This window comes from Callorhinus ursinus, unplaced genomic scaffold (assembly GCF_003265705.2).
Source record: "Callorhinus ursinus isolate GAN/ISIS: 27379988/994484 unplaced genomic scaffold, GSC_fseal_2.0 scaffold41, whole genome shotgun sequence".
Classification (NCBI taxonomy): domain Eukaryota; kingdom Metazoa; phylum Chordata; class Mammalia; order Carnivora; family Otariidae; genus Callorhinus; species Callorhinus ursinus.
This window is the reverse complement of record NW_027397103.1, coordinates 6,790,876-6,813,248: the sequence shown is the minus strand read 5'-3', so window position 1 is coordinate 6,813,248 and position 22,373 is coordinate 6,790,876.

The following is a 22,373-nucleotide window of genomic DNA, read 5'->3' as shown; positions in this document are numbered from 1 at the left end:
AGAGGGAGAAGCAGATTCTCCACCAAGCAGGGAGCCCGAAGTGGGGCTCGATCCCAGGACCCCGGGATCAGGACCTAAGCTGAAGGCAGATGATTAACTGACTGAGCCACCCAGGCGCCCCAGTATTAAGTATTTTCTATGGCTGGTCACAGTTCTAGAAATAGGAGTTAGAAATAATTTAGTAATAATCACAGGTAGGCATTGCGCTCAATGCGTTGCTAAAATAACATTTTTTCATTTGATTTAAGCAACAATCATGTAAGGTAAGCACTATTCTTTCCCCCATTTTACAGATGAGAAAATCAAGGCTTAGAGAAATCAAGGAACTTGCTTGAGGCCCCATGCGTGGTCCATCCATACAGTTTGTGTTCTCAGCTACGCTGTGCTTGGGTGTCGCCCTCTGGTTTTTTCAGTCGACTGGGGGAGAACAGACCAATGAGCAGAGGCAGTATGAGGCCACATATATTGTATAGTAGCGATGTATAAGATGAAACAAGTGAGACAAGACAAGATGTATGAGATGCTGGGTCAAGAGGGGAGAGGGGAGCACTTTGCCCTGGGAAAGGGGAAGGATTTTTTTTTAGAGCTGGTGATAACTCAGCAACTGTCTGAGTCATGGGATTCTGCCAGTCACACACAGGAGGGCATTCCAGGGGCAGGCGGAGGTGAGGTGGGGAGAGGGTACAGCAAGTAAAAAGGTGAAGAAACTACAAAGAAATGGCACATAAGGGGAAGTAGCAACGGAATCGCATCGCTGTGGAAATCACTGGACAAGGATGCTGGAGAAATGGGCAGAGCAGATCGAGAAGGAAGTTTGACGCCATACCAAGTACTTTGGGCTCATCTCTGCCAATGACAGTGCTCTCAAGGCAGTGGGCGCTGGCGCAAAAATAAGGGGACGTCAACCTGAACCTGCCTCTGATCCAGCCATCTTGGCTCCAGCCCCTACCCAGCTGTTCAAAAGCAGCATTTGCAGAACGCAGAGGTCTCTGCGATTCATAGAAGTCTGTCTTGCGCCCCCAAGAACACATCATTTATTTCCTATAAGTGCCTGTCTCCCTCTTCCTTAAATATGCTCAGGGTTACAACTTTCTCTGCTTCCTGGGGGAGTTGCCCACCCCACACAGTAATTACTCACTCCATAAAGGCTGTCTCCAACCCTCCTTCTCAGCCCGTTTTTTCCTGACCCTTTGCAGTGACCAGTTAAAGGGTAAGCACGCTGCCTCTCTGCTTGTTAGAAACGGCCGCCATTTTGGATCTCACCTGGAAATGGACGCCCCTGGGGGAAAGCATCCCTCTCCTGCCCCTTCCTTTTCTTAGTTTGAAGTCAGTGTAATTTATTTTGTGCCTTCCTGCTTCTTTTCTACACATCCAACCAGGAAAATGGAGATTTATTTCCTTATAACTTAATTATAAAATTGATCTCATGCCCAAGTCTTGTGATGTTGAGATGGATTGGGGGTGGTGACTACAAGCTTCCAAGCCATGAATATGACTGTGAATACAACTTCATTTAATCTCTTTGGGTGTCATTCTTCTCACTGGTGAAATGAAGACGTGGTCCCTGCTCAGTGCATCACTCTCACAGCCAGTGAGGTAGACGGAACAGATAAGGAAACGTTTCTCCCACACTGTAAGGCAAGCTAAAGATATAAAGTATCCATAGCCGGGATGTTGGCAGTAGCAGAATCAGGGATAATGATGGTGGTCAGAAACGAGAAAGAATAATTAGCTACGAGCCAGATTGCATGGGTTTGAATCTCACTTCCTCTATATGGATAGCCGTTTGACCTTGGGCAAGTTGTTTGGCTTCTGTGTGCCTCAGTTTCCTCAACTGTAAAAAGTTAACAGTATCTGCCTCCAAAGCTTGTTCTAAGACTGAAATCAATGAATGCAGAAGGGCTTGGAGTAGTCCCTGGTACATTGCAAACACTATATGAATGTTTGTTACTGTTATTATACTTTACAACTTGTTTCGACATTTGAATATGGAAACAGTGACTTCCTCTTGTGATAAAAATAGGTCTTCCGTTTCAGAAGCTCCTATTCTATAATTCCTTCTCCTGAATCACCAAAACCAGTAATATCGAGAACTTGGTAGTAAATGGACCTCTCCATCCTCAGAAAAGCATATTATTTATAGAAAGGGAGTTTTGCCATCAAGGTCCTAACCACACCAGGCTCTTTCTCTTTTCTTTGTTGTACAATTTTAAGGGCTAAGGTAGTGGAAATTGAAGCAATCCATCACTGATTTGCTTTTAGTAGGGAGCTGATAAAGACTCCTCACACATTTATAGTGAGAAGCCCCTTTGCGGTTTTTGTAAGTGTGCATTTTTATTCATTAGAACCTTTGCTAATAATAGCTCTGATAAAATTATCTGATGAGGTTCAGGCTTGGACTCATGATGAGCCAAAACCAACACTTTAAGAACTCTGGCTTTTTTGGAGCAGGGGGCATGCTATCTATATTTAACTCTCACCTGGTACTCACCCAAGGGATGGTAAAACTTTAAAAAAAAAAAAAAAGAGGCAAAAAATGTATGAAAGAGATTAAGGCCCGGTATGAAAACTATTTTTATAGGCAGTTTGGCCTCAGCTTTGAAGTTCAATAGGGAGTGATGTATTGCTATCAGCTTGGATTTCACACCTATTCAATTCTGTAGCCAGGTAATGATGAACAACCTCCTTCGGGTATAAAATAATGGAACAAAATTAAGGCAAGCTGTGAAATGGCCCCTTTGCATCTCCCGGAGAGATGTGGATTTGCCCGAGTGTGTTTAAACTTTTTTTCCTCCCTTGAATTAGAAAGATGGTGTGACAACATTAAAAAATTAAAAAAAGAAAAAAAAGATCACTGGAATCCTAACACCCAAAGACAAAACCGTTCCCATGTCTGTGTGGTCCTTGTTAGCCCTGGTCCACATCATATGATCACAGCGTTGCAGATGGCATTTCCTCTTAAATAAATATTCTTTTTTTTTTTTTAAGATTTTATTTTGAAGTGATCTCTACACCCAGCATGGGGCTCGAACTCACAACCCTGAGATCAAGAGTCGCCTGCTCTCTCGACTGAGTCAGCCAGGCGCCCTGGTAAGCTTTTATTCTTAAATGGGTATTTTTATCACCTTTCCACCTCACTTTTCCCAAGTGAACAAACACACATAAAACCCCAGTATTGCTATCTTGCTTGGAAAAGGAGAATTGCTGCATCTTGTTTGCTACAATGTGTCTGAAATGGTTCTCGGCTTATAGGATCCAGCTTTGGCTTTTGTCGTTAAGGGTTTTTAGAATGTAGTGAGAATCATGCTCCATTTCTCAAACAAGTTGACCCTGTGCCCATATGGAAAGTCACCGTATTCAAGTTTGGACACAGAAGTTAGTGACTGGCCTTCAGGTTTTTACGCTAGGGCACCATCCACCTTCCCAGATCCTGCTCTCGCACCTCAGACCCAGCAGAGGACCCATGGCACTCCTGAGGGGACCATGGGGGGCTGCTACCGCACCCGACTCTGGAATTACTCGGGGTTCCCCTCCGGACGGCCCGCACATGCCTTAGGCACGCCAAGCTTGTTCTGGTCTTAGGAGTTCTGTCTCTGCCATTTCCAGATCCTTCCTATCACTTAGGTCTCTGCCCCATTGCCCTGTTATTTCCTCCATGGTACTTGGCCCTCCCTTAGATGACCCTGCCAGTTCATTTGTGCATGTGGGCGAGTGTCTGTTTGTCCCCTGGCTTCAGGTTTGTTTTACTTTTGTACAGCCATACCTGACATCATGCTTGGCACAGGTAGGTTTTCGATGAATAAATGCTCAATGAATGGATGACAGTGTGGCTCACTCACTCAGATGCTGTTCCATTTCAAAACCCCTCCTTCTAAAAAATTAGCAAACTAAATTTTAGAGCTGTTTTAGGCTCACAGCAACACTGAGTAGACAATTCAGAGAGTTTCCATATATGCCCTGCTCCCCCATCAATTCCCCGCCGGGGGACACAGCCTCCCCCACTATCGACAGCCCCACCAGCAGGGTACACTTGTCACGGTCGATGAACCTGCATCGACAGGTCATTATCTCCCAGAGTCTGTGGTCTCCATCCGGACCCACTCTTGGTGCTACGCATTCTGTGGGTTTGGGCTAATGCACAATGACACGAACCCATCCTTGTAGTATTCCTGATTAATTCCACTGCCCCGAAGTCCCGCGTGCTCTGCCTAGTCATCCTCAAGCCCCTTTTAATGTACCTTACAGAGGGACTGGTTGCAGTGGGTTTGCATGGAAACGTTGCTGGGATGGCCGCAGGACCGACACTCGGCTGCCGCCCCGATTCACATTTATGTAGCACCCACTAGTAATGAGTGCACCGCCTTGTTTCCTTCTCCTAACAACCCTGTGTTACGGGGAAGGACACTTCTTTCCAGTTTTCTCAGAAGCAGCTCCCTCATTCACAGCCCCCCTGGCCCTGCCGTCTGGCTCCTCCTCCTTAGCCAGTCCCTCCAGCCTCGGCTCAGCCTTTCTGCTTTCACCCTTGGGACCGCCGGCCCGACGGCACATGCGGGCCAGACCTTGCCGGGGAGATTTATGGGCTCGGTCCATGAAGGTAGAGGAACGCAGCGTCTTTTAGAAATTCAGTGCAAGCCAATGAAGCATGTATTGGAGTCCGTGTGAGGTGCCGGTGATGGGGAGGACTCTGTCTTGGTCTCTTCTGAAACCTGTACAATGTTTTCCTCGTCCCTTCCCCGCCCCTCCCTCCCTGCTCCGTGGAGCCTGGGAACTCCTGCCGGGAACAGGAGGAAGGCGGCTCAGCCGCTCAGCAGGAGCCGGTTTTCAGGGCCTGTGCCTGAGAGGAAGCCTCACTGCCTTAAAGGTGGTCTGGAGGAGGGTGTCCGCGCCCGCCACACACCTACCTCCCTGACTATTGGATGGGAAACATGGCACCAGGCCCGGGGCACATCACCATTTGCCCATTCTAGAGAAAGGCTCCCAACCTGCTCCTATTTTTGGCTGCCCAGGAGTAGCCAGAGCACCCACAGATCCGTGCATTTAGAGGTGTGTGTGTGTGAGAATTCGTACAGAATCAAGATCCCCTTCTTCTCCGGGGCCTCCTCTTTCCCAACAGCTGCCCTTTGGAAATCTCCTTGGGGCACCATCATTCCCGGACTCTTCCTCTTTACCGGTGGCTGGAGGCTCCATCAAAGCTTACCTGACATCCTCCGAACTTGGTTCCTCCTAGTTACCACTTAGCTCCCCGCACTGCAGACCTTGGGTCAGCGACAATGTGTCTCCCTGTCCCTCAGCCGCACCCTTTAGGCTCAAGTGAGGCTCCCAGACATTGAATTCCAGTGGGAGTCTCAGTTCCCTCTTGTTCTCAGCTGGGGAAACTGAGGCACACCTGTGGTCACACAGCATGTGAGCAGTCCAGCCCCAAGCACAAATCCCAGATCTGTGTGACTGCAAAGCCTCTTTGTTGCCCTGTGGCCTATACTGGACTCTCCAGACTACTAGGCAACTCGAAGCAAAGTGACTGATCTCTGGGTACGAGGATGCCCCCGTCATGGTCTTCTCTTCCTCCTGGAGCCAGCCATCGAGTTAGAGCTGGGACCTCTGACTCATAGCTCAACTGGCATCATCCCTTCAGGTCTGTTTCTTCATCTGTTAAATGGGCTTAATAATAGCCGGGGTGAGGTGGGCCAGATTAATTACCGTTTGGACAAGTTCTTTGAGATGCCTTGGATGAAAGGTGCCGGGAAAGTGCCGAGGGTTATTAAGGCAGAGACGTTCGCTGTGCCTAATTTAGGATTCCCCGTATCTCCCACTTGGCAGTCTCCACGGTGATCAGTGACTCAGAAAATATTTACCAGGGCAGGCAATACCCCAACATCAGGTGGGACGTATGACAGCAGACGGAGTGGATTGTGAGGGGAATGTTGCCTCAGTCCTTGCTGGTGGGCTGTCCTTCCATGTCGAGAGCTGTGACTCCACTGCTCCATGGCCCGTGGCTGGGGCTGATGGATGTAAGTGAAAGACAATACACAGGATAAGCTGAGGATCCGCAGAATGACTTTGTCCCAGTAGCGTTAGCTCTGGTGGGAACGATGGTGACAGTCTTCTCTGCAGGTGTCCCATGAGCCTGGACATCAAGCAGGCGTGAAATAGGAAGATTTCACAGCTACCTGTACATGGAATAGCTGGGTGACGAGTAGATTTTACACAGTTGTGCCCATCCAGTCTCAGAAAGGCACAACCTGCATGGGAGTATAAACCCCTAGACAAAACAAACCCTCCCCCTTAGTCATTCTACTTCTCTTTTCCTTACACTGTTCAGTTACACTGATGATTATTTTCCAAAGAAACTTTGAATTTGAGAGTAGTTTTAGATTAACAGAAGATTGTGAACATAGTACAGAGAGTTACCATATAGCTCACACCCCATGTCCCCTACGATCCACATCTCATGATGGTATAGTACCTTTCTTGCAGTCGGTGAACCAGCACGGGTATATTATTCTCACTAAGTTCCATACTTTATTCAGATTCACTGTTTTAACCTAATGTCCATTTTTCTGTCCCAGGATCCCATCCGGGGGAACACATTACATTAGTCATCATGTCTCTTGAGGCTCCTCTTGGCTTGGACAGTTTCCCACACTTTCGTTGTTGGTTTGATGACCTTGACCATTTTGAGGAGTTCTGGTCAGCGATTTCATAGACTATTTCTCAGTTGGGGTTTGTGGAATATCTCCCAGTTGAGAATCTCAAATGATTTTCTTATGATTAGACCGAAGTTATGTGTTTGGGGCAGAAAGGCCACATAAGAGATGAATTGTCATTCCCATTACTGCCCATCAAGGGTGTATATATATATATATATATATATATATATATATTTATTTTAAAAGATTTTATTTATTTGACAGAGAGAGACAGGAAGAGAGAGAACACAAGCAGGGGGAGCGGGAGAGGGAGAAGCAGGCTTCCCGCTGAGCAGGGAGCCCGATGCGGGGCTCGATCCCAGGACCCTGGGATCATGACCTGAGCCGAAGGCAGACCCTTAACGACTGAGCCACCCAGGTGCCCCAAGGGTATATATTTATTGCTGTTAACAATTGTCATGTGACTTTGATAGCGTTTGTCAGGAGCCGATTATTTTTGCATTTATTTTTCTATCATGAAACATTCCAACTCTATAGGAAAAATGCGATTTAATTGCTTTGTTGTTGTATATTTTAAGCTTCATGAGGACTTGCTCAGGATGTTTCTCTTCAACCCATAGTTCTGTGCTCACTGAATACCTAGACAAAAGTAGGAAATGAGTCTTGGTTAAAAAAAAAAAAACTTGAAGAAGATAGATTGTCCACACTAACATAGGAGAAGTAGGTATCAGTGTTTGGTGGATGAATGGATGGATGGATGAGTGAATGGTGTCTTCAGCATATCCAAAAGAATGACAGGCCAACAGGCTGGGCTATTCTGGTCCATAGTGTAGCATATTTCTCCCTATAGTGGAGGGAGTTGACAAGTGCCATTGATTTTCACCCAACCTGTACCTCCTTGCTTTTATCTCCTCTGTACCAAGTAAGTGCCTTCCTAGTTACCATCCCTTCCAGGTTATCATCTGTAAAAGGGAAGGGGATGGATTGATTGGTTAGCATAAGCCTGCTAGTTTTCTTAGATCCTCTACTACTTCAGTAAATGAAGATACTGACACCGGACTCATTCTTTTCTCCCTAGAGAATTTGGACTTTGCATGCATGACTCTACTTCCATTGATTAATTCATTCAACAAATATTGGGGGAGTGCCTCCCATGTGGCAGGCACTGTATTAGAACCTGTTTGCTAAACAAGACAGACATGGCTCCATCCCCAAGAAACTCACAGTCTAACAGAGGCGTTTTCCATGGCCATCTTTGGATGCATGGTTTGCTGGACGGTTAAAATATCAAGGGATGCCCTCCTTGCTTTTAAATGGCATACAATGCTGGCGTGAGCAGGAAGACTCTTGTGTCATGTACTGTCTTGGTATTCTCTGATAGCGACAGAGGAAAATGGGTCCACCTGTGAAATTTGGTAGGCATCTTTAGATAAAGGGACCATCATTACCCATAGCAGAGCGGAAACAAGATTAGAAACAAAATAAATTTCCAAATCAGCTCAGGACTTCATCTGCCTTCTAGCCTTACTTGAAGATTTAACTCACACATCTGAATGCCCTGGTTCGTTCCATCAGGCTTGCTATTTTTCTGGTATAACTAGAGTTCTATTTTTATGCTCCCATAAGAGTCCACTCCAGTATCTTCATCAGTCTAGCTATTTCATTAGCCAGCTCAAGGTCACTGGTAAGATGCTTTGCGTCTGGATAAGGGTTTGCAAAGCCTTCCACCCAATCGAGGCACCATGGGGATTTCCCAGGGACTGGGAAGATCAGTTCAAGAAGGATGCTGCAGGGTGTAGAACCTCTCCAGGCACACTGGATCCAGACCTGAGCGCTAAGAAGTGGCCTGGGGTGCCTAAGTCTTTCTTCAGCTGCAAAATAGGAATAATTCCCCCTCAGTTTCATGGAATCTATAAAAGATAATATATTGGTAAACTGCAAAGTCCTGCAATAGTGAATAAAATTATTTGCAGAGTCACCAGATGGGTAATAAGGTCTTTATGTCTTGGTCATGGTTTGAATCCCCAGCACGTTGCACAGTGCCTGGCACCTAGCAGGATGTCAATTAATGGTTGCTAAATAAATGAGTGAATGAATGGAGATGGATGGATGAAAGGATGAATGAATGAATGAATGAGTGAATGAATGAATGAATGAGAGTAGTCATCAGAGCCCTCCTACAAATGAATCTTTTCTCTCCAGCTCTGTGTGATCAGAGGAAGGCAATCATCCCAAATTTGGCTTCTGCCTTACAACTGTTTTGTGGCTTTGAACCAGCCAACTAATCTGTTAGTTGCCTTGCTCATAAAAAACGTTAATGACATCTTTTTGGGGGGCTGGTGCTGTAGTGGGTGTTGAGAAAATTAATTGGGTGGTGGTAAACGGCTTTGAGATCTCCAGATGAAAGGTGCCGTGGAGGTGAGCTGTTATTAACCTTGTTACATTGGGTTTCCTCTCCCTGCTCAAGAGTGTCTCCTCTTGGCCTCCAGGGGACTCATGCTGCTCCAGAAGTGAGCTTTACTTGGAGAAGGAACCTGTCTTTCATTGGACTGACTCTTCCCTGGGGTCATTTGGCAGAAGGCTCCCAGGTGCGAGGGATATAATCCTAGGAACTTGGCTGTCCTGCCTCATTTCCCTCCAGAAGGATTGATTTCCCCAAATGCCAGCCGGGCCCTGCAATGCACAGCAGCCTGAAAACAGACTCTCTTTTTCGTCTTCCTGGCATAATAAAAGAGGGGACCCCTCTAGACCCTATTTTCAGGGGTCTCACCTGTTGGCAAGACCCGGCCTTAGAACTAACGGCCAGGTGTTTACCATCTGGTGTCCAGAGAGATCTGGGATTCATTTATAGCCAGGCCCAGATCACAGCCTCACTCCCTCCCATATGGGGCACCCCATGTTGAAGGCAGAAGATACATGTATCTTTTGGTTTATGCATTTCTGAAAGAGGAAAAAAGTCACAGGCATTGGAGTTAGGAAGATGATTTGGATCCACAAGTGTGTGCCCTTGGACAAACTGCTCAACCTCCCTGAGGTTCCCTTCTTTTTAATATCTGTAAAACGCGGATATAATGCCGACCACGCAGGATCATCGGGAGGGTTTCATAAAATGGTGCATCTTAAAGTGCCCCGTGGCTTGCTTGCTTTTCCTCCTTCCTCTTGTCTTCTTCCTCATCTGAGGCTGCTCCTGGGATTTCTTCTGCTCCTGATGAGTCCAGCTTTGTTCCCTGTGCTTCCCGTCCTGGTAGACACCAAGTTCCTGGCTCCTGAAGCAGGGATACAAGCCTGATCTCATTTTTGACCCCCATAACCCATCGCTGTCCAAGGATAGACTTTCTCATGCTTCTTGGATTCTGTCGTTTTTCTTCTGTCTCTACCTGCCTCGCCCTGGGCTAGCCCACCATCAACGGCAACAACTGCTTTGGTGCTTTCATTTTGCCATGTTTTGCCTCCTCCTCTATAAAAGATGGAGAGATCTTACGATACAAATCGAGTCAATCTGCTCTCCTACTTAAAGCCCTCCAGTGCCTTCCCCATGGGCGTAGATGACTTTGGTGCCACATCGCTCCGCCTCTGTCCACTTGGGTTTTCCCTTTGTCTCCTTCTCCTTCTTCCTCTTCTCCTGTCCCCTCCTCTTTGTTCTTCCTCTTCTCCTGTCCCCTCCTCTTTGTTCTTCCTCTTCTCCTGTCCCCTCCTCTTTGTTCTTCCTCTTCTCCTCCAGTGCTTTCTCTACCAGGCATCCGCCTATCTGCTTATGTCCCTCTCTTTACCCCTACTCATCTTTCTCATGGACGCCTCTTCCCTGGACGGACACAACAGAGAATCCTGTACCTGTCACGATCACCTGTTGGTGCGGGCTGTAAGGACCCCAGGGGAAGAGACTCCGTGATGCATCCCTCGCCGTTGACATGGCCATGCTTTGGGGACGTCATGGAAGCTACAGACAGCTGGCTTGACCATGTAGTTCCGATTGGAGAGTGACCTCGGACTGCCCCCACTTTCGTCTTCTGTCTCTATTCTTTTTGCCGTGAACATCGCACCTACAGAGGGTGTCTTCTCTCTTAAGAAAGTTTCATAACCGGTCTTTCTGTACACTGTAGCACCTTATTCTCTGAGAATGAAAACTGGTCGTATCGTTTCTTGACTGTAAATTTCTTACGGGGAGAGACCACAGTTCTCACATTTTTATATCTCTGACTGGGACAGCACAGTGGCTGGGACATCATTGGTGCTCAATACAGGTCTGTTGAATTGGATGGAGTGGAGAAATGACGTCTTCCCAGTTGGGGTATTTTAGGCTAAATTCCCTCTGGTTTTTACCCCTCCCTCAATGGATCCGATTACTCTATGGCCATAAGGAAGCTTGAGACCACCTTTACTTGGGGTAGGAAAATTTTAGCCTGATCAGTTGCCTGATTTTCCCATTCGAGATGTCTAGAGAGGGAGTCTTCACAGATCTCCTCAGCTAACCTTTCATGCGTTTTACCTTTGGCCCTGAGTAGATTTTTTTAAAATGTCCGTTTATAAGCCCCTCCTGTCTTTAACTTTAAACTTACTGCTTCTTGTTTGCATGTGGGGACTGACTTCTTAGAGTCTTCCCCTTAGGATGATTCCCAAGGTTGAAGACACCAGCTGAGGTTTTCTCTCCTTTTTTATTTCTTCAGACTACCAGCTTCTCAACATAAAAGGAAGACCTGGCTTCTGTTTCTGGCTCTGCTGCTCATTTGCCTCGAGCAAATAACTCTTTCTCTCCATTCATTCCTTCATGTTAACCTGAAGGCTGGGTTAGATTAGGGATCCACGAGTTATGGCCCCCAGCTTGTTTGTGGAAATAAAGTTTTATTAGCACATAGCCACATCCATTGGTTTACATATTGTCTATGGTTGCTTTTGCATTGCAAGAGTTGAGAATTGTGGGGCGCCTGGGTGGCTCAGTCATTAAGCGTCTGCCTTCGGCTCAGGTCATGATCCTGGGGTCCTGGGATTGAGCCCTGCATCGGGCTCCCTGCTCAGCAGGAAGCATGCTTCTCTCTCTCCCCCACTTGTGTTCCCTCTCTCGCTGTGTCTCTCTCTGTCAAATAAATAAATAAAATCTTAAAAAAAAAAAGAGTTGAGAATTGCTTCATTTACTATCTAGTCCTTTATAGAAAAAGTCCGCTGAGCCCTGGAATAGAAGGTTTGTTAAGGCCCTTTAGTTTGAACACACTGCGATATTTAGCTAGTGCTACTAAGCTTTTCTTATTGATGGGCATCGTCCCATCGTGTGTGTGAGGTACATGCCCTTGGGGTTCCCAGACAGGACTGAGACGGTCCCTCCCTGCCATCAAACAGCATTGAAATCCATCCTGAGCAAGATCCTGTCTTTTTTTCCTCTCCCACTGCTTCCCGGTGCATCTAGGAGAGAGACAGGCACTGGTTGGTTCTAGAATGTTGAACCATGCTCATCTCCAGCTCATTTCTTTAGGCAGAGCCAGCTGGATGATAATCATACTGCTTCGCCCCTGCTTTGCAGGTTTATAATCCCTTATGTGAAATTCCAAAATCCATAGTTCTCTGAGAATAGATTGTTTTTTCATAAATCATGTGATAGCCATAATGAACCCAAGCAGCCATGAGATTATTGATAGCCTTTTTTAAAACCCAACTTAATGTGATTTTTAAGCTGCAGAAGTATGAACGTGTTTAATCCTGGGTGCAGTCCTGGGGGGTGGATGTGCCATGTTCCGTTTAAAAAGTGTGGAAATTTCTGAATTCTGAAACACATCTGGCCCTGGGGTTTTGGATTGGGGATTGCGGACCCGTGTTGATTTTTATGGTTACCTCTTATTTATGGTGAGCACGTAAAAGCGTGTAAAGTGAGTTAATTTAAACAATCAAACAAACAAAAAAACACCAAGTAACTCATAATGAGGGGTGCTGAGATCTGGCTTAAACGTGGTGTGGTATGAGCTCAGGAAAACCAGTCCTGCGGGGTGTTTTCTATCCTCTTAATGACCCCTCCGCTCTCTCTTCTCCTTCTCTCTCTGACTCTGCTCCGCGACCACCAAGCCCTTCTCTTGGTGCCTCCAAACCCAGAGCATCTCTGCGTGATGGTTAGTTAATGAGCAATCCTGTCTCACCCATAAAACAAGATGTGGCGCCAAGAGCTCATTTGACATTGCCGACACTTTCCGAGACCAACTTCGAGGTCACCCAGGACCCTGGCAGGACGGAGTTTCGTTGCAAATGCAGGCTGGGGGCAGGGATGGGGAATCTCAGAGGTCAGGGTCCTGGGAATGGTTCGGGGTGAAGGCCGTGGCTTCAGGGCCAGACTTACCAGAAGGCTGTGTTCCGAAAAGGGGCTGCTTCAACCCTTTCAGAGGGCAATATCCCTGGCCTTAAGTAGTTCTTAAAACACCAAACAACATTAGCTCCCACAAATGAGGGAGATTTAAACTTAAACCCGGTTGCAGCCAAGAGTGGCTAGGCAGCCAAGGTGCTATAAAGAAATGATGTTATTATGTCCAAGGGATGCCATTAAAACTCTGTTTACAAACCAAATGTGCCAGAGAATGGGTCAGGGAAAGAATTATTAGCAAGAAGCTATTTGATCTCTTTTATGATCCAGTGAGTCATAACGTTAGCTCCAAGCTCTAGAAGGTGAATAATGAAAACCTCAAGCCTGTTGATTTATAAACAGGCCCAGAATTCCCTGTTCTTTAACCTCAGATGCCCTTGTAAGTGTGACTTACCCTAAATCAAATGTGACATCAGATGCCACTGGGCCTCTCCCTCCTCCTGAGAGGTAATTGAGGAGGTGATTGGCGTATAGGGTGCATAAAATCCCCGTTCAAGATGATGGATAGCTGTGGGAAGGGTCAATGGCCAAGACTCAGAGACACAGCTTTGTTTCTACATGTCCCTTATCTGCAGGGCTTGAGGCTCCAAAGCTGTCTTTGTTCAGGCCCTTAGCTTCCCAGCAGACCAAGGAAAGGGAGTCTCGGGGATGGACATCACACTCTGCCCTAACGCCTGTGGTTTGGGCCCCCCCCCTCCTTCCCCTGTAAAGAGGTTATGAGGAGCAGGATCAACCAGGGGTTTTCATTAGAACACCCATTACTGAATGCAACCTCGGTTACCTAAGCCTTCTGAGCCTCGGTTTCCACATTTGATAAATGACGTAGCCCTGGTTTACTGCTTATTTCGTGCCCAGCACCATGCAAAGGTGCTTTATACATGCCACGTGCCAACTCATTTCAGTCCTCATGACAGTCAGACGGACTCTATCACGACCCGACCGCGTGGCAGATGCCGTTCTAAGAACTCTGGGTGTATTCATTCATTGAACCCTTATATTCACTTGATGAAGTGGTGTGATGACCATCCTCCCAGAGGAGCGGCCCCTGGATAGAATCTGAGTGGAAGTGGTTAACCTGTGAGACCTCTGGATGCATCACAAGAACTAGGAATTCAGCATTGGAAAAGAAGCTAAGGGCTTCTCCCTTGCCCCTCCACGTTAGGATCCCTACTGTGGGCCACTGCAGTGAAGACCTCATGGGGGTCTCCAGAAAGAATGCAGAGAATGTGACCCAGAGTTGTTTCCCCAGAGGGTGAAGAAGTTGGGGCGGTGATGAGTCAGCTCCCGTCCATCATAGCGGACACTAAACCTAAGCTAGCATTCCCAGCCTTGCCCCGTGTGCCGGCCAAGTGGATCCTAGGGGCCGAAGAAATCCCTCAGGCAAAGAACCACAGGCATTTGCATTTGCAGGCCCTTGGAGTAGCCTGCATGGGAATGGTGCAGACAGGGTATGGGCTTGTCCCCAGAGTGTCCACTACAGGGCGATGCTAGGGATGAGAAGACTGAGCCACAGCGAGTTTAGGGTCTTCCCAAAGCCTCCCCAGCTAGCAGGTGAGGTCAACAGAGTCTGTGTCAATGGGTCATCTGACTTCTGGATCCGCAATAAAGCTTCTGGGCTACACACCATCACCCCTCACTGAAGATAACACTGTCCCACTTCACAGATGAAGAATCGATGTCCAGAGGGGTGAACTGACTTCGTCCCACAGCCAATTAGCAGCTGTGTCAGGATGGAAACTCGGATCCCACTGGCTTCAAAGTCAAGGTCAGCCTCAGCATGCTGCATTCCATTTGCCTGCCAGAGTTGTCCTGCACCCCAATGCCTTGAACCCGAGGCTCCAGGCTGCCAGGGCAGGCCGAAGGTTCCCACTCCTCATTTCCTCACGGCTGGAGGCAAGGGGAGGCCTTTGTGAGCGCTTCGCCCGTGTGCCCACCCCCCAGGAAGGCTGCCTCCGAGGGGCTGACTCACGGCTCTTGTCCCATCCAATCTCATTCTGGTCCCTAGAGACTGCCTGACTCAGCTCCGATTGCTCCTTCCTCCTGTGGTCGCCCAGGTCATGCTCACGCTCCTCGGGAGCATCGGATACGATGAACCTGTGAAGCAGAGTGGGTGTGAAAGGCCATAATGGTGTGTCCAAAAATGGGATCTGTGAGGCCGTGAAGCAGAAACCCTACCTCCTCCCCCTTTTCTCCTTCAAGGAAGTGTCCAGATGCTTAGACAGTCCCCCCCAGGCTCACAAGCTTGGCTTGGCTTGCAGTGGCCCAACCATGCTGGGGGTTAAAGTGGCCGGCATGACCAGCTTGGGAATATTCTAACTTTTTATGAGGCCCTGGACAAGTCCCTCCCCTCCCTCAACGTGTTCCTGTCTTGACTCCAGCCTGTGGGTGTCTACCAGCCTTCCTGGCACCCGCTTCAGCGATGATGGGGAAGGGCTCCAAGACCCTGTCCACAGTTCAAGCTGAGGACCCTCCAGTTTAGGAAGGGATTCGGCTGCTCTAAGGGATTTTAAAATTGCATGCTGGGTAACGTCTTGTAGCTTTCATGTAGCATAAGATAGTGCACGATGTTTAAGAAAAGAGAGAAGAAGCAGAACTTGGCAGCGGGTCAACATGGTGTGTTCGGGAGGAGCTTGGTTCCTAGTGGGTAGTCTGCTCCTGGCCACAGCATCACTTGGGGCAAAGTCCTGTGGCCCGTGCGTGCTAGCTTTCCAGGCAGAAGGCCCAAGGACTTAACACCTGGTTGGGAAGGGAGTGTGTGTGTGTGTATGTGTGTGTGTGTGTGTGTGTGTGTGTGTGTTTTATCCCACACACTGGGGGGTGGGTGTCAAACATCCTACCATTACCAGCAGCCACCCGTTATGGGCACTTAGCACGGGCCAAGTGCTTCCCTGGTGCCACCTCATTCGATCTCCCCTGCAGCCCAGTGAGTGAGTAACCTTATTCTTCCCACGCTGGAGACCTGAAAACTGGGTTTAGTGAAGTTAAATGACTTGCCCAAGTTCACGTTGCTTCTAAGTGGCTGAACCAAGATTTGAACTCCGAATCTGTCTAGTTGCTAAGCTTGTTCTCTAACCACTATGCACCCTCTTCAGAACCAAAAGAAGCCCTCAAAGACAGAATCAAGGAGCTTTCAAACGGTCTCCTTGTTATTGTTCTGCTTTTTGGAGAAAATTTTTGTTCTCTACTAATAAAATCTGCATGGATTCGAATACGTTAATTAGAGGCAAAAGGGGAAGGCTTTGGTCTAAAACAATGGTAGGGGGGACTGGGGCCGGGGGCCTGACCCTTTCCTGAATGTTTCAGGGTAAACACAGTTTGCAGATCAACCTTCTCTCCCTCCTTCCCCTCTTCTCCACCCCTCCCCCATTCCTCCCTCCCCTCCCCCTCCTTCCCTCCGTTTATCTCCTTATTTTCTTCCCTTCTTCCTTTCCTTTTTTTCCTCCTCTCTCCCTCCCTCCTCCTCTGCCTCCACCTTCTCCCCCTTTTCCTTTCTCCTTCTCTCAGTTGAGGGGAAACGGTGACCCTTTCAGAGGAAAGAAAACTTGCCTAAGGTCTTCGACTCTCCGTCAAGGGCACTTTCTTTTGTGCCATCAGCCCAGAAATGGGTTTTCTGTGGCTGTTGGGAGGGGGGATGGAGAAAGCCCAGGGAAGCGGCTGGGGGTGGGGGCAACAGTGACAGTCCAGTTACTTGTGGGTTTTCATTCCATGTCTCAGTTTTGAAGCAGCCCCCAAAGGCTCCGGGGGAGTGGGGTGGATTTCTCCTTTTCTCTCCTCATTTCTTTTCATTCTTTTATTTCCTCTGGTTTCCTTTCATCTCCTTTTCTCCCCATTCACAGAAAATCTTCATCTATCGACAGCTTAGTGTCATGGGGGGGGGTTAGCTAACAGCAACCGGTTCTTCCAGAGGGTTTCTTCTTATGCCAACATGCTCCTTTCATCCTCAGAGCAAACCTGGGGATAGGTTCTAGTTTGTCCCCACTTTTAGAGATAAGCAAACTGAGGCTCAGAGGTAAGGAACCTGCCCAAGTCATACAGGGGTTACTAGAAGAGCTGGGACTTGAACCTCCATCATCTGATCTCTTCAGCACTGTCTCCAGCAGCCCCTCTAGATATCTGGAATGGAGTGAGATGAGTTTAGGATTTGGAGACCACGAGGCTTTGGGGAGAATAGTGCCAGAGTGCCACAAAAGGAGAACTTTGCTGGAATATTGAAAAATTCCCAGGGGAGAAATTCCCAAGTGGAGGTATTTCTTAGATTCAGGGTCACCCTCCGAGTCGCTGGAGTACCCTTCCCTCCCCCTGCCTCCCACGGCCCCTGCCCGCCATCATCTTAGTTGCTGGCAAAGTTCTTTCACAATATTTGTTTTGTGCAAATGTGTCCTCGTGTTTGGGAGAGCAGAGCAGCGGCTATGAATTCAGGTAGCATGGAGTTGGTAACCAGGGAAGATGTGTGGTTCCGTGGACAGCTGGTGGAGGATGCGTGTGGCTGTCCCTGCGCTATTTTGGGGAGCCCCTGTGCTAGCTTACAGGTCCTGTCCTTGCGCTGTGTGTCTCCCTTGCTCCACCCACAGAGCCTGGCTTTCCCACCCCTGAGCACATGAAGGGAGGTGACCGTCCACGGGGGACTTGGGGCTGCCAGGACACAGCCCCCGCCGCCCCACCCTCAGCCTGTGCCTCCCCCGCCTGCTTGGAGACGTGAGAGCATTGTGGCTTGCCTTGCTTCGGCTCATACCTGCCCCGTCTGTGTTCTCCAGGGTCAGGACAACTCTTGGACAACCCATTCTTGGCCCCGTGCTTGGCAAACAATCCTGCTCTCGTCCCACTTCTGGAACTAAGAAATCTGTCCTGAACCAGCTAAAGCCTCACTCCGGCACTCACCTGTGTCGTGTGTGACCTTGGGCAAGTCACTAAACTTGCTTAGCTTCCATTTCCCCGTCTGTAAGCCCTTAGACAAGACAGTCTTTGGTGCTGCGTTTGACACTAGCAAGTGCTTTATAAATGTCGGGTGGGTTATCATTGCTATTGTTTTTATTATTTGAGGTGCTAAATGATACCTCCTCTTCCTGAAAGATTCAGTTCTCATGGGAAAGATGGTTGCATGAAGGATGAATCTTGGGTTTTCTTCCCACACATACCATACACAGTGCTCCCTTGAACTTCAAAGAGAAGTCCCCCCACCAGGAAGCCCAACGCGGGCTAAGTGGGTGCAGTTGGAGGAGGATTGGCCTGCAGCAAGGGGCTCCAGGCAGCTGGTTGATATCACACAGGGGTGGCCAAGACTTCAGGGACAGGCCTGTTTACTCCGGGCAGATAACATCTCGAACGGACGTGGGGAAGGACAGTCAGGGTCAACCTTCACTTTTGTAGTTGTTTAAATATCGATTATAATGCTTCTGAGGCTCATTTGGGTTAGGATGAGGAGTTAGAGACGTCTTTGAAGATATTCCACATATCCACTTGGAAATTTCATTGAGAGAGTCTTAAATCTCTTAGCAAAATGGGTAATTCTCATTTTACCCATCATTTTTTAAAAAAAAAAACCCATCATTTTTCCAGTTAAGAAAGTGTTAAGGAGCTCCTCGCTAGCAATTCTAATTTCAACAATTGTTGAAAACTCTTTCTAAGATATGGGAGGCCTTCTCCATCGTATTTAAATTTTCCAGGGAACATTAATACGAGACTGAGCTTTCTGGGTGATCAGAATGGGGGCAGGATGCTAACTGGATTTCAAAAACAGGATTCCATGGACAGAGATGTTTGGGAAACACCCTGTTAAAAATGCAATGGTTTTCTTTCTTTTTTTTAAAAAAAGATTTTATTTATTCATTTGAGAGAGAGAGAGAGAGAGAGAGAGAGAGAGAGAGCTAGCACAGAGGGAGAGGGAGAAGCAGACTCCCCGCTGAGCAGGGAGCCCGACGCGGGACTCAATCACAGGACCCTGGGATCATGACCTGAGCCGAAGGCAGACATTTAACTGACTGAGCCACTCAGGCACCCAAAAATGCAACGGTTTTTGTAACTGCAGGACTTCCAGGGTCTATCGTGCATTTTGATTTTTTCCCCCTGAGAAGGATTTAGAAGTCCACATTCCTGCAAATTCTTTCAGATCACTGTATTTTTCATTTATGGAGTATACTGTGAGATTAGCATTCTGGGGAATACTTTGGTCAAGGCTACCATATGAGGGGTGCCATATGGGTGGCTCGGTCAGTTGAGCGCCCGACTCTTGGTTTCAGCTCAGGTCATGATCTCGAGGTCTTGGGGTCAAGCCCCGCATCGGGCTCTGCATTTGGTGGGGGGGTCTGCGTGAGGATTCTCTCCCTCTCCCTCTGCCTCTGTCCCTCTCCCTGCTCTCTCTCTCATAAATGGGTAAATCTTTTAGAAAAAAAGGCTACCATATGAAATAAAAATAGGTAAATTACTAAGAACACTGCACACGGTACATGGTAAGTGCCTGGTACATAGCACATGTTATCATTATAGGAGTGGTTGGACTTCAAATTCACCCCCAAGACTTAAAAAATCTATGTTTCGGATATAATGTCCTCACAAAAATGTGATGTGGGCTTGTTGGCTTGGAAGAAATGAAAAAAAAATTGAAGTCAAATAGTTAATAAGGCAAGTCAAATCATCTCCAGGGTAGACTTCAGGGCACACATCTCAGCATTGAGAGGAAATGGATTGTCTTGAGCAGGTGGCATACTTCAGTGGAACATGGGTTGAACCCATTTCCTACTGTGGACGTGTATTAGTTATGACTGGATGGAAACCCCTCACTGCCCGGGTCCTGGGCTTCTTAATTGTCAAACACAAGCAAGAGATGAAAACATCATTTCAGGGATGCCTGGGTGGCTCAGTCGGTTAAGCGACTGCCTTTGGCTCAGGTCATGATCCCAGAGTCCTGGGATCAAACCCCTCGTCGGGTTCTCTGCCAATGCGGGAGCCTGCTTCGCCCTCTCCCTGCCACTCCTCCTGCTTGTACTCTCTCTTTTTCTGTCAAATAAATGGATAAAATCTTAAAAAAAAAAAAGAAAAGAAAACATCTTTCCACCACCCACACTGTGGTCCATGGAGGTCGGTGGCATTGACATCACCTGGGAAACCTTCTTCCTCTTGGAGAGAGTTAGGTCCTTTCCCATCTACTTACTACTTCCAGGTTTTGTTTGATGACTTGGTAAAGTGGCTGCTTGCTTATCCAGATATGCCTAAAGATTTTGGAACTCCATGTCAAGAGGGCAGTTCCTGTGTTGGGCAGAGAGCTGATACTAATTTTAATTTTCCTTTCTAGTTTGCTGATTCCATGACAACACCTCTCAACCTGAAGACTTAACTTTCCTGCTTTCTACCCTGAGTCCCCTGTCACCTTTCTAAACCCCTTGCTCTCTCTTTCTCTCTCCTTTTCTGTAATAAAACAGCAACGTGATCAGACCCTGGAATGTGCCTTGGCCTGAGGAATAAACTCAGGCAGCGTGGTTTACAAGCTGTTTCCATGGGAGAGAACTCTTGGACAAAACAAATATTTACAAACATTGAAAGCACTGTGCTGATCCCTAGCAGTGCCCTGGTTGTCTGGAGATAAATAGCTTCTCAGAGGAGTTGTGTCCTTCTCTATACCTCTTCTCTTCTGTCTCCCTCATCTGTCCTGCTCTCAGCTGGATCATCTCTAACAGGAAGGTCTCCAGAAGAAAGTCTTCATTGCCTTTGGGAGTTCAGGATCCGAGGGCTTGGGGTTCACTACTTTGGGGGAACCAGACTAAAAATGGAGTTTTGAAAGATGAATGTGTTGGTATATTCAGTGGTTCAGCCAGCGGAAAGCCTTTGTGAGGCAAGTATCCTGTAAGGGGCATGTTCAGCCTCCCAGTTCCTCAGAGTGGGCAGATGATGGAGTTCAGAGTAATTATTTTAGCATCTTCCTGCTCCAAGTATCCATTCATGCAACACATGTGTGTTGAGTGCCCTGCACATATAAAGCGGTGTATTGGGCACTGGAACTGCCATGTTAAATCTCTCAGGATCTGGACTGAAAGCAGACACCATTAAAGCTCCTTCAAGCAGAGAGAATTTAATGCAGGGAGTTGAATCCATAGGTGATAGAAGAGCCAAGGAGGCAAATGGGGGGAAGTGAGACAACTCAGTGATCGCCAATAGTAAGAGATCAGTACTATCCTTAAAGGAAAAGGGATAAAAAGAGGAACTTGTATTTCCAGAGCCCACTGCCAGGACCTCCTAGTGGAACCAACGTCATGGAGAAGCTGCCGAAGTAGGGTGGGTGGGTAGAGTGTGAAATATCCCTGGCTCCTTCCTTTTCCCGCCTTCCAGTCTTCCACCCGGGCCTCCCATTGGCTGAGCCTACCAGGAAACCAGAAGGCAAAGGAGCTTGGGAAATATAGTTCTCTGTGATTTGGAGCAGGTACATGGCTGGCACGAGCGGCTCTGCACAGTCCCTTGCTCTCTTGGAAAGATGTGGGTGCCGACTATTGCCTGGCACTACTCATAGCCTTGACACCCCAACTCCCAAACCAAAACTGAATCAGAGATCATGGTCTTCCAATTTTTTTTTCATACTTTGGGAGCTTGCCAAAGGGAAATCAAGTTCCCATTTCAGAAGGAAATCTGCTTAGTGGATGAAAAAAGTTGGATGAGTGAGTTCCCAGTGGCATCGCTTTTGCTTTAGATCCCCAAACTGAACTTAGCATTGCAGCTTCTTCCAGCCCTGGAAACGCCTTTCCCTGTAATAATAAGAACTGGCATTTACTGAATGTTTGGTATGTTACCATGCTAAGAGTTTCCCATGCATTATTCCATCAAACCTTATAATCACTAAACCTTCTATCGATCCCCTGAAGTAGCTATTCTTATCACACTCAATTTATATATCAGCAATCCAAGGTTTAGCTAGGTTAGATCACATTCACTTAGCACATTGTCAGAAAGTGGTAGAGCTGGATTTGGCCAAAGTTACTCCAACTTCAGAACCCACATTGTTAGCCACTCCTCAATGTTACCTCCCGTTTATTTCTTTTGCACACGGGGGTTGCATAAGGAGGGTGTGTTTAATTGTGTGGCAGGTAAGAGAAAAATGACCCTATCTTAGGAAGGATATGGTTCAGCTGCCAGAGACCCAACTCTGAATAATGGTAGCTTCAGTGAGATAGACACCTACTCCTCTTGCAGGTAAGATGCTGGCTGGTATGACACCTCTAAGCGTTTCCAGGGGTCAGGTTTCTTCTTCTTTTCTTTTCTTTTTTTTCCTTCCTCATCCTTAGGGTGTTTTCATTGTTTTGACACTTTCCTGGGCATTTCAGTGCCAAGTCTTGGTCACTGCAAAGTCTGGAAGGAAATGCCCCTTCACTCTAAGGGCACGACCTGGAAATTGCAGGTATTTTTCC